We start from the raw sequence: 13,321 nt of genomic DNA on the forward strand, positions 1-13,321 counted from the left end.
TTTTAACACTTCAACTGCATACTAAAAAATTTGCAAAACTGTTTGAACCTACATGGAAGACAGGTTTGCAGAGGGCCCATCACAGCTACAGTTTCAGAAACATGAAATACTTTAGAAGGGTATTGTGTACTTTAGACAGAAAGATGTGTAAATGTTGGAACAGTTATCACAAACCAGCCCTAAAGTCTTCTCATTTCCATTGCGTTTCCAAAATCCACATAACAAATGCACCCCTTAAATTTATTTAAGCCTGTGTTTATTTAAAAAGAGCACTTTTCCCTATCTTATTAGAACTATTTAAGAATAATGCTAAACTATAGCAGTATAATGTTAAGTCTTGCATATTTGCTCATTACAAAAGTCAAAAAAAGTTATCTTGTGCTGATGTCTGCAGCAAGCACACACACACATACAACACAATTACATGATTGCATTTTGGGCACTTGACCATCAGCTTACATTTAAAATTGTTTGCAGTGTACTATGGTCACTTGACTATATTTTGCTATGTTTTTCCCTGTTTTCCACTGATTTGGGAGAATGAAGGCAGACTGATGGCTGTGTGTTTTGTTTAATAATTGCATGTTTCAGACCTACAATTACATGATATGCATAATGGCTACTGCAAAAACTGTCATAAAAATTGGGTCCAGCCATGTAGGTGCCTCGACTTACAACCATCACAACTTACACCAAAATTCTGGTCCCCATTGCAGTCATAAATTAAGGACAAACTGTAGACCGAAGCATCACTTCTTTCAAGATTTTGTGTTTATTTGTTTGCTTTCTGGTCTAAACTATATCCCCTGGAAAATACCAGTACTCTGACATCCATAATAACTATTTTAAAAATCCTGTTAAGCTTCTCAGGACAGAGAAAATTGGCTAAAAGCTACCTCTTAGTGAGCCTATCCATTTTAAAATGACTTAACCTGAAAGTCAATATCATATTGGATGCAGCAATGGAATAATGAGATTGAGGGGCTCGTTCTGGCTGCATAAGAAGTCTTAAGAACAAATACATATAAAGCCAGGATTGAGAAGAAAGCAACAGACAGTAAACGTTGTTTCTGCAAAAAAAGTTGAATAAATGGTGGACCACCTAGTTAGCTGTTACAAGAGGATTGCACAAACTGACTACAAAGATCGGCATGGCAAAGTAGCGACAACGGAATTTCTGCACGAAATACCATTTGCCTGTAAGTAAGAACTGGTGGGGACAGCAAAACAGACAAAGTCATAGCAAATGAAGAAGCTAAAGTGCTCTGTGCCTTTGAATTCGAACAGACAAGCATCTGTCACACAACGTTCAGACTTAACAATTGTTGATAACAAGGGCAAAAAATGTCTGGATAGTGGATGTGGCAGTACCTGCAGACAGGAGAATTGAAACGTTCTGCAAACAGAAGTAGAATCTATGCAAAGGAATGCAAAAGTAATATCAATAGACAGGGCAGGAGCAATCCCCAAACATCTGAAGCACCTCTTAAACACTATGGGCATTGACAAAATCCCCACCAGTTAACTGCAAAAGACAGCTTTAATTGAAACCGCTTACATCAGGATGGTGAATCTTTTTGGCACTGAGTGCCCAAACTGGACCACATGTGCATGTGTGCGTACTGGCACACTGGAAACCCAAAGAACAGCTGGCTGACGCACGGATGCCTATTTTGGGGGCATTTTTCTGGTTGTTTTCGGGGTGGTTTCAGGCCGGTTTTCGGCCACAAAATGCCCAAAAAACAGCTTGAAAACAGCCTTTTTTGGGGCCGTTTTCAAGCTGTTTTCAGGCAATTTTTCGGCTGTTTTTGGCTGCTTTTAGGCCGTTTTCCAGTGTTCTGGCGCCTGCGAAGACCAGCTGGAAACCAGAAGAGCAGCTGGCGATGGCACATGTACCCACAGAGAGGGCTAGGCAGTACTACTGAGACAGGCAGTGACGACTCAGTAATGTGAATAGAAGCAAACCAGGACTCAGTGCATCTCACCAAACAAAGATGTTATATGGGCATACTGAGTCATGGCCACTATCCTCCCCCGGCCCCAACACTTAGAGGAACTGGCTTTGGACAAAGGAAGAAAACTGCTGAAAAAAGAATGACTCCATCTCCATCATGCAGAGCCAGCTCAAAAATACATGTGGTCAATGGTACTGAAATCAAGGAGCACAAGGATGGATGCACCGCCTTTATCTTGGCTCACTAAAGGTCATCAACAAACACAATGAAAGCTGCTTCAGCATTAAGTCCTGACTTGAAACATGAATGAAACAGATCTAGATAATCTATTTCCTCCAGGGTTCTCAACTGCACCCTGACAGGTGATGGGATTTTGTTCTGATCTGGGGGATCAAAATCCCAGTGGAACAAAGAAGCACTCCAGACATTGGCACTTGGAAGTTAATGGAAGTTCTGGTGTGGGTCTGGTTGTTATACTAGTTAATAAGGTGACTCTGTTGGAAAACAGAAATCAGAAACCAACTATGTAGATCCATTTTCTTTTTAATGGATCTATATAGTTGTTGTCTGATTTCTGTTTTCCACAGCAAGTTCCTCGGGTGGATGAATGTATGAGTTCCTTGGGTGGATGTGTGGCTATATAAACTAAATAAATCTCACTGCTTTCTCTAACGGCAGGACATGAAAGTTTAAAAAGCCCCAACATCTTTCCAAATTTCAAATTGGCATTTGTTATTTTGCTTCCTCTTTCTTAAGTAGTTCACGAGAATACTTGCCTCTGTTATGATTGCTGACTTGGCCTTTTGTGGTATCTAAAATCATCTAGAGAATTCCTCGATCCCTAGAAAGAGGTTTCCAGTCCAAGTCTTTAGTAAGTCTGAGGAAATTAGTGAAGAAGTGAAAGCAAAGACACTGCTGGACATAACCCATTGTATTCTACCTGTTAATTACATAAGAATCTGAGCAGGAACAAACCCTGCATACCTTTTAATCCATTTCAACTCTGTCATTACTTCCTTAATTATTTAGAATGGAGGCATACGGATTGATTATACTATATCTGATGTCTGTGGCTGTATAATTTATTTCTGTCACCCTCCAAAATGAATCAAGTGTAGGTGGCAAAGAGAACAAAATGTATTAATGTGCTTCAGCTGCCTGCTGGAACATTGACAGTCCTAATTCTAGGTCATTTCCTGCCTAACTTCCCATTAATCAGAAAAAAAACATGATTTTTCATTAAAATATTTCAAGTTTATCAACTGTAAAAACACTGGAAGTAAAATTAAGGCCACATGAGAAATTTTCATGCCTTATAACACTGGTACTGGAAGCATCTATTAATAATAACAAACTATACTTTTTAAAATATATAATAGAAGTGCTACAATTAGATACAAGGGTTGCATAAAATATTTAAAAGATTCATTCACAATATTTGGGAGCATCCATAATAACTCTTCTCAAGTTAAATCAGCCATATCTCTGAAAAAGTTTAGGCAGCTGCTTTGGAAGGTATGCCCATCTGTGTCTGCAATTATGTATAGGTACTTTTTTTTTTGCTGGGAAAACAACAGCAGGCAGACTAGGGAATTTTTTAAACAGTGAAACCTAGATTTTGCTTTACAATGGACTTTGTACGTAGTAGACCAAATTTCCATTGTAATTGATGTCATTTGCATAAATTATGACATTTTCTATAGATTTATATTACTTGAGTAATAACCACATTATTCAAATAGCTAAATGAATTCAAGTAAGTGATCTCAATTGCATAATGATATCACAGCAGTGACGCAAAATGATACCGTGACATAATTTATGTAATACATGTAATTATGATAAATTGCATTTAATAGACATTTGTAAATAACTGATGACCTCTTCTTCTCTACTGAGAATGCCCTATGATATGAAGAAGAAACCTTTAGGAAACTGATTCACTTAACATGCAAGCTTAACTAGTATAAGATATCTACAATTTACCCTGGAAAAAAACTAAAGCTGGGAATATTTTTTTCAAAATTATTGGGAAACAAAAATCAAAAAACATGACTGCAGCACTGAATTAACAATGGTGCTCTACATTTTAATAAATAATTGTTCAATTTAGTATGTACTGTCAGCTATGACTTTACAAGTGTATATTTAAGGTTTAAAATCTTATTTTTTTTTATTTTACAGAAGTGATAAATTGAATTAGCAATTTACCTCACTCAAAATAGAAAAAAATATTCCAAATGTATAATGAAACACTATATAATAATGTAAAGAAGACTAATGAATAAACAAACACTAAACATCACAAGTAAATCACAAAAATAAAAGATCCAGTTAGAAAAAAAACTATGAAATTACTTATTTGACATCCACATAAAGTAACAATGGAACATCTTCAGAAGTCAATGTAGTTACTACAAAATACATAATAGGAGCATTTTATAGTTATTAGTGAAGCCTAAATCCTAACATATGCACCAATACAGTTTATCTAAACAATATTGAGTAACAAATCTGGCATGCTAAATTTACAGTTGTGCCTCATCCTAAACCAGGGGTGTCAAACTGGCGGTCCACAGGCTGGATGCATCATGCAGAAGCCACGCCCACCTTAGCTCCACCGATGGGAAAAACGTCACAAAACATCATGTGATGGCAACGGGCCACACATTTCCATTGTAACTGATGTCATTTACAATGGAACACCTGTGTCTTAAGCATTCCAAATGTATCCCTGAACATTCAGTTTGTACATAATGCAGCTAATGAAATCAATAAAACTATATATAACTTGAGTTCTTGTCATACTAAACAATTTTATTTAATTTCAATCTAAGGATGCATCATGTCATATGGTTAGAGGAAATGACAAAAAAAAAATTCTAAACCTACAATATTATATCCTCACTTATCATAATTGCTTCTGGAGCAGAGAATCTGTGGTGAATTCACTTTCTACAATAAAACTATCAATAAGCATTCATCACTAACAAGCAGGTGTTGATGGGTAAGCTATGTAAAAGATGCCAAAGAACAATGCTGAACCCATATAAGATTTTAGAGAACATCAACCAAGAACACCAAAAGGACAGGCTAAAGCTGATTCTCTGATCCTGATTATTATCCAGTTATTAAGCATCGAGTCAGGACAAACCTATCTGTTGCAACATTTGTCTTCTGAATATGGTACATTGATCAACACATACTGATACATACCAGTGTTAAAACAAATATGCACGAGTTATTTCACCACGAATAAAAGTCAACACAAACTTTACTGTTCTCTAAAGAGCATTAAAGCTGTTTTCAAATAAACAGAAATAAGCAGGCATCCTGCGTAAGGTATTAAATGTGCACAAGACATACTTGGCCATGCACACCTTATGCACATTTGTCCGTTCCATTAGTCCTTGATCTTGCCATGTTCAGCTAGATGGTTTGAAGAAAGTTTAGTAACTTCTTATGCTGTCACTGCAACGACAGACATACCTGAAAACATATCCCACAACTTAGCCCAGTGTTCCTACTGTCCCCATTTATTTGTACTCATTTCCTTGTTCATGTCCATCTTTATACTTATACCTCTTATCTTGTACATGTTCGGCAAACTAAATAAATACAAACAAATAACATGGCAAGATCAGGAAGTAAGGAAGATGCCAACATCTGCAATCACTTGTCCTTCACACCCATTTAAATATTCTGTTTAGGCAGAATGGCCACGTCTAGAAACATATTTAAGGCTATACTACTTGTTAAGATTTTGTTTATCCCATCTCTTATTGTTTTTACAAATAATTCAAAGTTGCAAACATATATAATACTCCTTTCTCTATCCCTCCCCCCAAAACAACAACCGTGTGAAGTGAGTTTGGCTGAGAGAGTATCCAAAGTCACCCACCTAGATTACATGCCTAAAGCAGGACTACAACACACAATCTCCCAGTTTCTAATCTGACTTGCAATAGGGGCTGTTTTCAAAGCAATATATCTAGTGACTGAAACATAAATATCTCATGCCTAAAGCAGTAGCACTATCTCTTTAAAATATATATTCACAAATGAATTTAACAATATAATTTTCTATCTGCAGTGTCTCAAAAGATACCATGACTGAAGAGTTTTTAGTATATACCAAATAAATATATGCGATAGTTGCAAATGGATCAAATCTCCACATCTAACAGGTATACTTGACATGCTGCATTATATTTATACAAGAGCTAATTAAGACAAATGCAGATTGGTGGGCCCCAAGATAGCACTCTCAGTGATTGTGGGAATGGCCATTATGTTTTAAAAAGGAGTCAGAGATGATTCCAGTAATTACACACCAACAGATATGCTGAGTATTACAGAGTAAGCAAGCTTATTGCCATTTGCATTGGAAAATCCTGAACTGGATAGAAAATGAATGCATCCTACACAGGAAAAACTAGCTGAATTTAGAGTATGGTGCTCTCCATTGATCAAATAATTGTTCAACATGCAGCTAAAAAGTATTCTGCAGGATCAAAATCTCCATATACATGCTTCTGATTCCACCATCATTCTGAATATTTCTTATACTCAAGATAGTGAGCTAATGCCTGATATTCATTTATTTCAGGTAAAAGCATTAACATAGCTTTTATATGATAGTTAGGTTCCTATCCTAACTACATGGTGCTCAAAATAATATAAACTAACAGCAGTATTAGAGTTTCCTGAATGACCCCCAAACCCAACATTAGAGCTGGATGGAGGATGGGCTGGAAAAGATGTAACCAGCTGTATAATGAACAATAGCAATTTATTGATTGAAGAATATTAATTTCTTAACAAATTTACCTCTCTATATTTTATGATAATTTTCAATGAAGATAGAAACAGCTGTGTTTCTATATTTCTTCTACCTTTTTTTACTCTCCTTATGTTGAGCAAAGTAAAATGGCAATAAGGCAGCAAATTAAGGATAAAAAAGAGAAGAATAATTTCTCCATCCCGGAAAATCCTCCAGCAGATTTTGAGAACATTCCCAAAACCAAGATTTGATGTGTGTGTATCCACAGTATTACAGAGCAGATTTAGTAGTATCCCCATATAAGGGACATACCTGTTCTTCTGGATTAAGACTGCTACGTATAATTTACTATATTGTATCTTTTTTAGAGATTTCCATATTAAGTTCCACACTATAACCACCTCTTTAAATATAATTCTCAGGTCACTTGGAGCACTTACACTTCTTCATTTCTGTCAGAACAGAACAATTCAATAGCACATGATTGGCATAATTTTCATGACTGCGTGAATTGAATCTGGATTAGGTTTTAAATTGACTAGTGACTGATAACTGACTAAAATTTAATGCTGATCTTGTTTATATGTATCCTATAATGATACAATACTAATTTTACACTATTGCTTATCTATATAAATTTTATAAAGTTTAAAGAGAACATAAAAATAATACAAACTAGTACAGAATAAATAAAACAAAAAGAAAAAAGTACAGAAGAAATAGAAATTTCCAATTTCCTTTGCAGCCAATATTAGTCATTTCTTCTTTAATGATTACAAAAAACTTGACTTTTTCTATTATATATATATTATAACATCAAAATCACACATTATAAATGCATTTTTCTCTTTCATGTAAACAATCTATGAGAGGTTAGTCATAAGCATAGATATTGTCTTTTGTTTAATAAAAGCAGTCAGTTTAGCCATCTCTGCAAGTCCCATTATTGTCAAGCATTTCTTATTGTGAGTAATGTGGAACTTAATTTTACACTATTGTTGTAAAAGTTTATTTGGGTTTGGGCTGTACTATTAAAGCATTATATTGTATTGTATAATATAAATTCTATATATTTATATTAACCAGTATGAAGATTCTGGTTAGTTGAATCTTTCCATTTAATATTACAGGATGCCTTGTTATTAATATGATTAATTTTATACCGTTCCATATACTAATCAAAGTTTGGGAAAAGTTGAGAGATGTGGACTGGATACAACTAAAAACAAAAATCCCTATTTTGGATTTTTTTTTAAAAAAAGATGCAGTCGTACGCAATCTAAATTAAAAAGGGGTCAAAATTATCCTAATCCCCTGTTAAACTCTTATACAACAAACCTGATGTACAACAAGAAATATGCAAGGGATTAGAACAGCAAGCAACTCTGCACATTAATGAAAATAGTAGTCTATAGAAGTTTAGATGGTTTTCCAGAGGTTCCTGAAATGTAGCTCATATTTATTACTGTGCATGCGAAGAGGAAGTTCCTTTGACACAATGCATTTTATGAAGTGACTTCAGGCCAGGATATCTCAATTCCCCACCCTGATACAAAACAGCAGTTGACAAAAACTCAAGAGAGAGCAGGAGTCACAGCTACTCCATCTTAACTTCCGAAGGGTTGGGCTGGATAAACACTCCCGGCTTTCCGTCTGCCTTATCCATCATCCTATCCCTCTACTTCCTTAGATCATTACTCTGGGGCCCATCGTCCCCGTCTTTGATTTCAATCCCCATTCTACACTATGCACGGGAACCGAAGAGGGACTTTTCCCGGACCACAAATCCTCTAGGAGGAAAGGAGACCCCGCGGAGGGTCTCGTCCCAATCCACCTGGTCCTCCCTCGCAATTCCCACCCACTCAAACCCTCTTCTCTCCCACCCAGGGATTTTTCTGCAAGAAATCCCCCCACCCTTCCCTTTCAGATCCCCACCCGAAACCCCTCCCTTGTGGGGAAGGAGGGGAGAGAAACACTCTATACACCCTTTCCCTGGCCGCCGGCCCGCCCCCCCCCCGGCCAAGAACACGAATCCTCTCCCTTCTCTCCCCCCCACTCCGGATTTGGTTGGGTCTCCCCCCCCCCAACCATCCTTTAGTTTTAAGCGCTTGGACCCTTCTGCCAATATCCCTCCCGGTGTGCCCATCCCACCTCCCAGATCTTTCCCCCTCCGCCGAGCCCGGGGGTCTCTCCCTACCCGGGCGCCTTAGCTAGGCCCGGTGGCGACGGGACGGGAGGCGGCCGGCGGAGGTTTTTGCTGGGCCGGAGTCGGAAGGCGCTTCCCGCAACTCCTCGGAGGCGGCGGCAGCTGCTGCAAGTTTTATGGCGGCTCTTCCCTCCCTTCCTCCCTCCGTCCCTCGGCGGCTGCCCTCTTTCCTACCTGCCCGCCTGCCGGTCTGTCTCTCCTGGCTCCGGCCCAGCGGGGGGCGCGGATGGGCAGGAGGAAGAGGCGGCGGAAAGGAGAGGGGCGAGGGAGCGGGGCTGCCTTCGGCGGTGGGCTTCGCTCTTTGTCTCGGCGGCGGCCGAGAGCTGGGCTCGTGGTTCTCCCCTCGCCTTCCTGCCTTGCTTTGCCCAGCGGCGGGCCGCGCTCGCGGAGAGCTACCGGCCTGGCCCCGCCGCCTTTGCGGGCTCCTCTTCCCCGCCCGTTCCCGGTCCGACGTGTCCAAGGCCCCGCGCTGCCGCTCGGCTCAGCTCAGCCTCGGTAACCCGGCGGCGGCAGCGGCAGCCAGAGCTCCCGCCCCTCCCCTTCGCATAGGAGGCAGGCAGGCAGCTCCCTCCTCCTCCTCCTTCTCCTCCTCTCTGCCTGCCCCTTCCCTTCCCTTCCTGCCGCCGGGATCGCGCAGGGGAGAGGCGGAGATGGGAAGCCCACGAATCCGCCCACCCATCCCCCGCTCCTTCTCCCGAGGAGGAGGAGGAGGAGGAAGATCTCTTGCCCCGCCACCTTCCCCCCCCCTCCAAGTCCTGCTTTCCTCCATCCGGTCGGCCAGGAAATGCCGAGGGGAGGAGTGAGGGAGAGAAAAAAAACACAAACACACACAACGCACTCACACAAAATGATTGGAGGCGCGAAAATTGCCGAGTCTGATTTTGCTGCTTCTCTCTCTCTCTCTTTCTCTCTCTCTCTCTCTCCCTCTCTCTCCGTTTGCAGAACCGGAGAAGTTTGCGTGGGCTCTTCCTGCTGTTTCTGGCTTGCCGCCCCCCCTCCCCTCGCCCGGCACACGCAGGGTGGGATGGCGAGGCCAAGCGCGGCGCTGGACGCTTGACCCCGAGGCAGGACTCCCGCCTCCGCCGCGTCAGATGCCACCCCGCCTGTGTTGTGGCTCGTTGACGGGAGGCGCCTTCCCCGCACGCCCAGGGCTCTGCAATCGGGGTTTTGCGGTCTCCTCTTAGCTGCGTCCCTGCCGGTCTGTCGGCCTCATTCAAGGTGTGAAGAGACGAAGGTTTTAGGAGCTCAGATCAGATCCCAACCTGGGATTTGCCAGCCAAGCTCCTCCGTTTTGACGACGGGACTATGCCTTACAAAATGCCCTCACATCCATAAGATATTTTACTCTGAAGAAGCCCAAAGCCGCGCCTCCTGCAAGGCATAATTATGAATCCTGTTCCCAGCTCCTGCTTCCGCTGTCTCAAATGATGCTCCGTTCATTTGGGAAAGAGGCGGGGAGCAACGTGTTGTCTTGTTTGCCTTGTTGGGAAAAACGGGATGGGTTTAGAGGATTACAAGTTTTCTGCGGGTCAAACAGGTTGCCGCCTAAAAAGAGAAAGGAGCCAACCCTGGCCCATGCATTTCTCCACCTTAGAGGAAAGGACTTACAGTCACTAAATAGGCTGATCAGAGTAATTCCCACCCTGGAATTACTTCCTCCGGGAGGATGTTCAAAAGAGAAAGAATTCATTTATTTCCATCCGTGGGTGGAAAGAAAAAAACGATGCAACAGTGGTAATAACCTGTGAACAGGATTACTTCTAAAAAATTCACAGATCCACAAATAATCCCTATTTAGCCCATTCCTATCAAGTTAGGTAAAACATCAAAACATACAGATAGCATTCCTAATAGATGCATAATGTTCTGCAAGGATATAAAATCAGATTCATAATACAATATATAAAAGAACTATAACTGTAAAATTCTAATAGCTCAAAGTACTTCACTGAGAAATAATTTATACTTTGATCTGTGGGACCTTCTACAAGATTAACATGGATAAATATGGATAGATTTTTTTTTCAGTGTTGCAGACTTGTCTAACCAGATTTTCTGAGTTCCTATGAGAACATTCTTAATTTACAAGAAATGGCATATAATTCAGTTACTAGTTGTTAGTTTTAACTAAAAACTATTTAATGTTAAGCAATATTGAAAGTATTTCCCCTCTTTATTACTGTATAAAGTTTGTAAGAATATATAGTTGGAAAAGGTTAAGTTATAAATATACTGTTCTCAAAACACAAATACTTTTTGTGTTTCAGGGATATATATGTAATATGTTCAGTGAGATCTATGGAAGTTGTGCAAGAGAATGAGTACCCACTATTCTCTTAGTGGAAAAAAATAAATGAAACAACCTTGCTAAGAACTAACATAACAATGAAAAGTTGTAATATCAATCAGCTGACAGCTGACTTGGAAAGAAAATTAAATATAAATACCAAAGTGTAACACAGTATTTTTTGTATACCTGTTTCTTAATTAGCATTTCTTAGTAAACATTTTGTTTAACTTTGCAGAAATCTCTGTTATAGTTCTTGAAATCATGCAGTTAATAAGATAATAAGCCTAAGACACAATTCCCCAAAAGCAGAGTTTGATTTATAAGCCTGTGACAAGAGGTCCCCTATGGGCCACAGACAGACCTGAAATGCTTTCTATCTGGCTTGAAAGCCAGATAGTAGGATTGCAGTTGCAGATTTGGCAACAGTTTATGTTCAATCTTAGCAATAATATACTGTACATCACTGCAATCAGCAGAATTTAAAAGACTCCAAAACTTTGGTGCTCATATACCACACATATAATTTACATTATTGCTACACAGTAAGGTAGTAAAATAAAAACATAAAAGAAAATAAAAAAATAAAAATTTGGGGCATGTCTTTCACCCTGTGGGGCAATCATATGTACAATGTTTAATCAGTTACCACTAAATCAGATTCTAGTTGAAGCTGACATAGCATCAACATAGCTGCTTTTATTACATGACTGCTGCATTGTCAGTGAAATTTACTAATAACGGTTAAATAACAGGGATCATTTCAGAATGGAAAAATTTTGCCACGTCTGTGCGTATGTTTTTAGAAGACTCATCTTTATATTTCCAATAAACATTGAGGAAATATTTGGATGCTCCTGCAATATATATTTTTATTATAATCAGTGCATTATGTTTATATAGCAGTGATCCCAGGGAAAAAGGTGTGACCAAAACTATGGATCCATCTGAGAGCTAGCTTACAGGGTGGGAGGCAACCCTTCTTTTGGAACAGCAAACCCCTTATAATAGCATTAACTTACAAGGCTCCAAAATGAATTGAGATTGCAGTGCCCAGAACTTTCAGGTTGCATAGCATTCTAGAGAAGAGGGATGCAATTCTCCACTGTTAGCAAGAGTAAATGTATTGCAAGGCAAACCTATATTTTCCCAATTGTAGGAGCACGATAAGCATCATGCTCCTACATAAACAAATCAACCTGATAAGCTCTGCATTGTGAATAGAGTGCCATACAAGAGTTACACCCGAGTAGACTTGAAAGCTCCCTCTCTAGGAAAGCTAGGGCTGCCTTGTGACCCAATGAACTTGGTGGTTCTGTTGGAAGAAATGTTCTTCTGGGTTCAACTCCAAGGGGGGAAAAGACACTGGAGACATAGAGGCTGCTTGGAAAGATGGTTTAATGGTGGACAGGACCGCATGGCTTGAGTCCTGAACAGAAAAGATGATCACATGCTTCAATATTGGGAAGAAGAGAAGGAAGGCTGAGATGCCGAGTCCCTGGTTTTATGCCCTCTCTGGCCTTTGATCTTGAGCTTGTATTCTGATTGGTTGTCAGACTCCCATCGGGCCATATCCATTAGTTAGGCTAGGTTGGAGTCCCATCTGGGGTGCCAATTGTTGGAAGAAATGTCCTTCTGGGTTTGGGTCCAAGTGGGGAAAAGACACTGGAGACATGGAGGCTGCTTGGAAAGATGGTTTAATGGTGGACAGGACCGCATGGTTTGAGTCCTGAACTGAAAAGGTGATCACATGCTTCAATGTTGGTGGAGAAGAAGAGAAGGAAGGAAGAGAAGCTGAGTCCCTGGTTTTATGCCCTCTCTGGCCTTTGATCTTAAGCTTGTATTCTGATTGGTTGTCAGACTCCCATGGGGCCATGCAGGGGCAACTCTCTAGGCTGTATTTTGAATCCAGGTTTGGTTGAGTTCTCAGATGCCATGTGGTGAGTGGGTGAAGGCTAGTCATCCCATCCCCCTGGAGCTGAAGGGGAGAACTCTTTATTATGTAAAGGGACTGGCTTGGACATCTTAATGGCCCATTGACAAAGTGGGATGGGCCGGAAGCTGCAGGGAGCTATTCTGTCTTTAAAACA

The 13,321-nt window shown here is 40.3% G+C and overlaps 1 protein-coding gene across 3 annotated transcripts in view; it reads right to left on the reverse strand.

The window, feature by feature from the left end:
- NCK2 (NCK adaptor protein 2) overlaps positions 1-10,286 on the reverse strand; it is an 82,292-nt gene extending 72,006 nt beyond the window's left edge. The window contains exon 1 of one of the 3 annotated variants that reach the window (XM_081949501.1): positions 9,787-10,286. The gene's annotated coding sequence lies outside the window, so the exon portion shown is untranslated. Of the gene's footprint in view, positions 1-8,935; positions 9,072-9,118; positions 9,584-9,786 lie in introns of those variants that run through there. The other 2 variants (XM_081949500.1, XM_081949502.1) reach the window with 2 other exon arrangements.
- Between the last annotated feature and the right edge of the window lie 3,035 nt (positions 10,287-13,321).

This window comes from Natrix helvetica (genome assembly GCF_964273705.1).
Source record: "Natrix helvetica genome assembly, chromosome: 3".
Taxonomy (NCBI): domain Eukaryota; kingdom Metazoa; phylum Chordata; class Lepidosauria; order Squamata; family Natricidae; genus Natrix; species Natrix helvetica.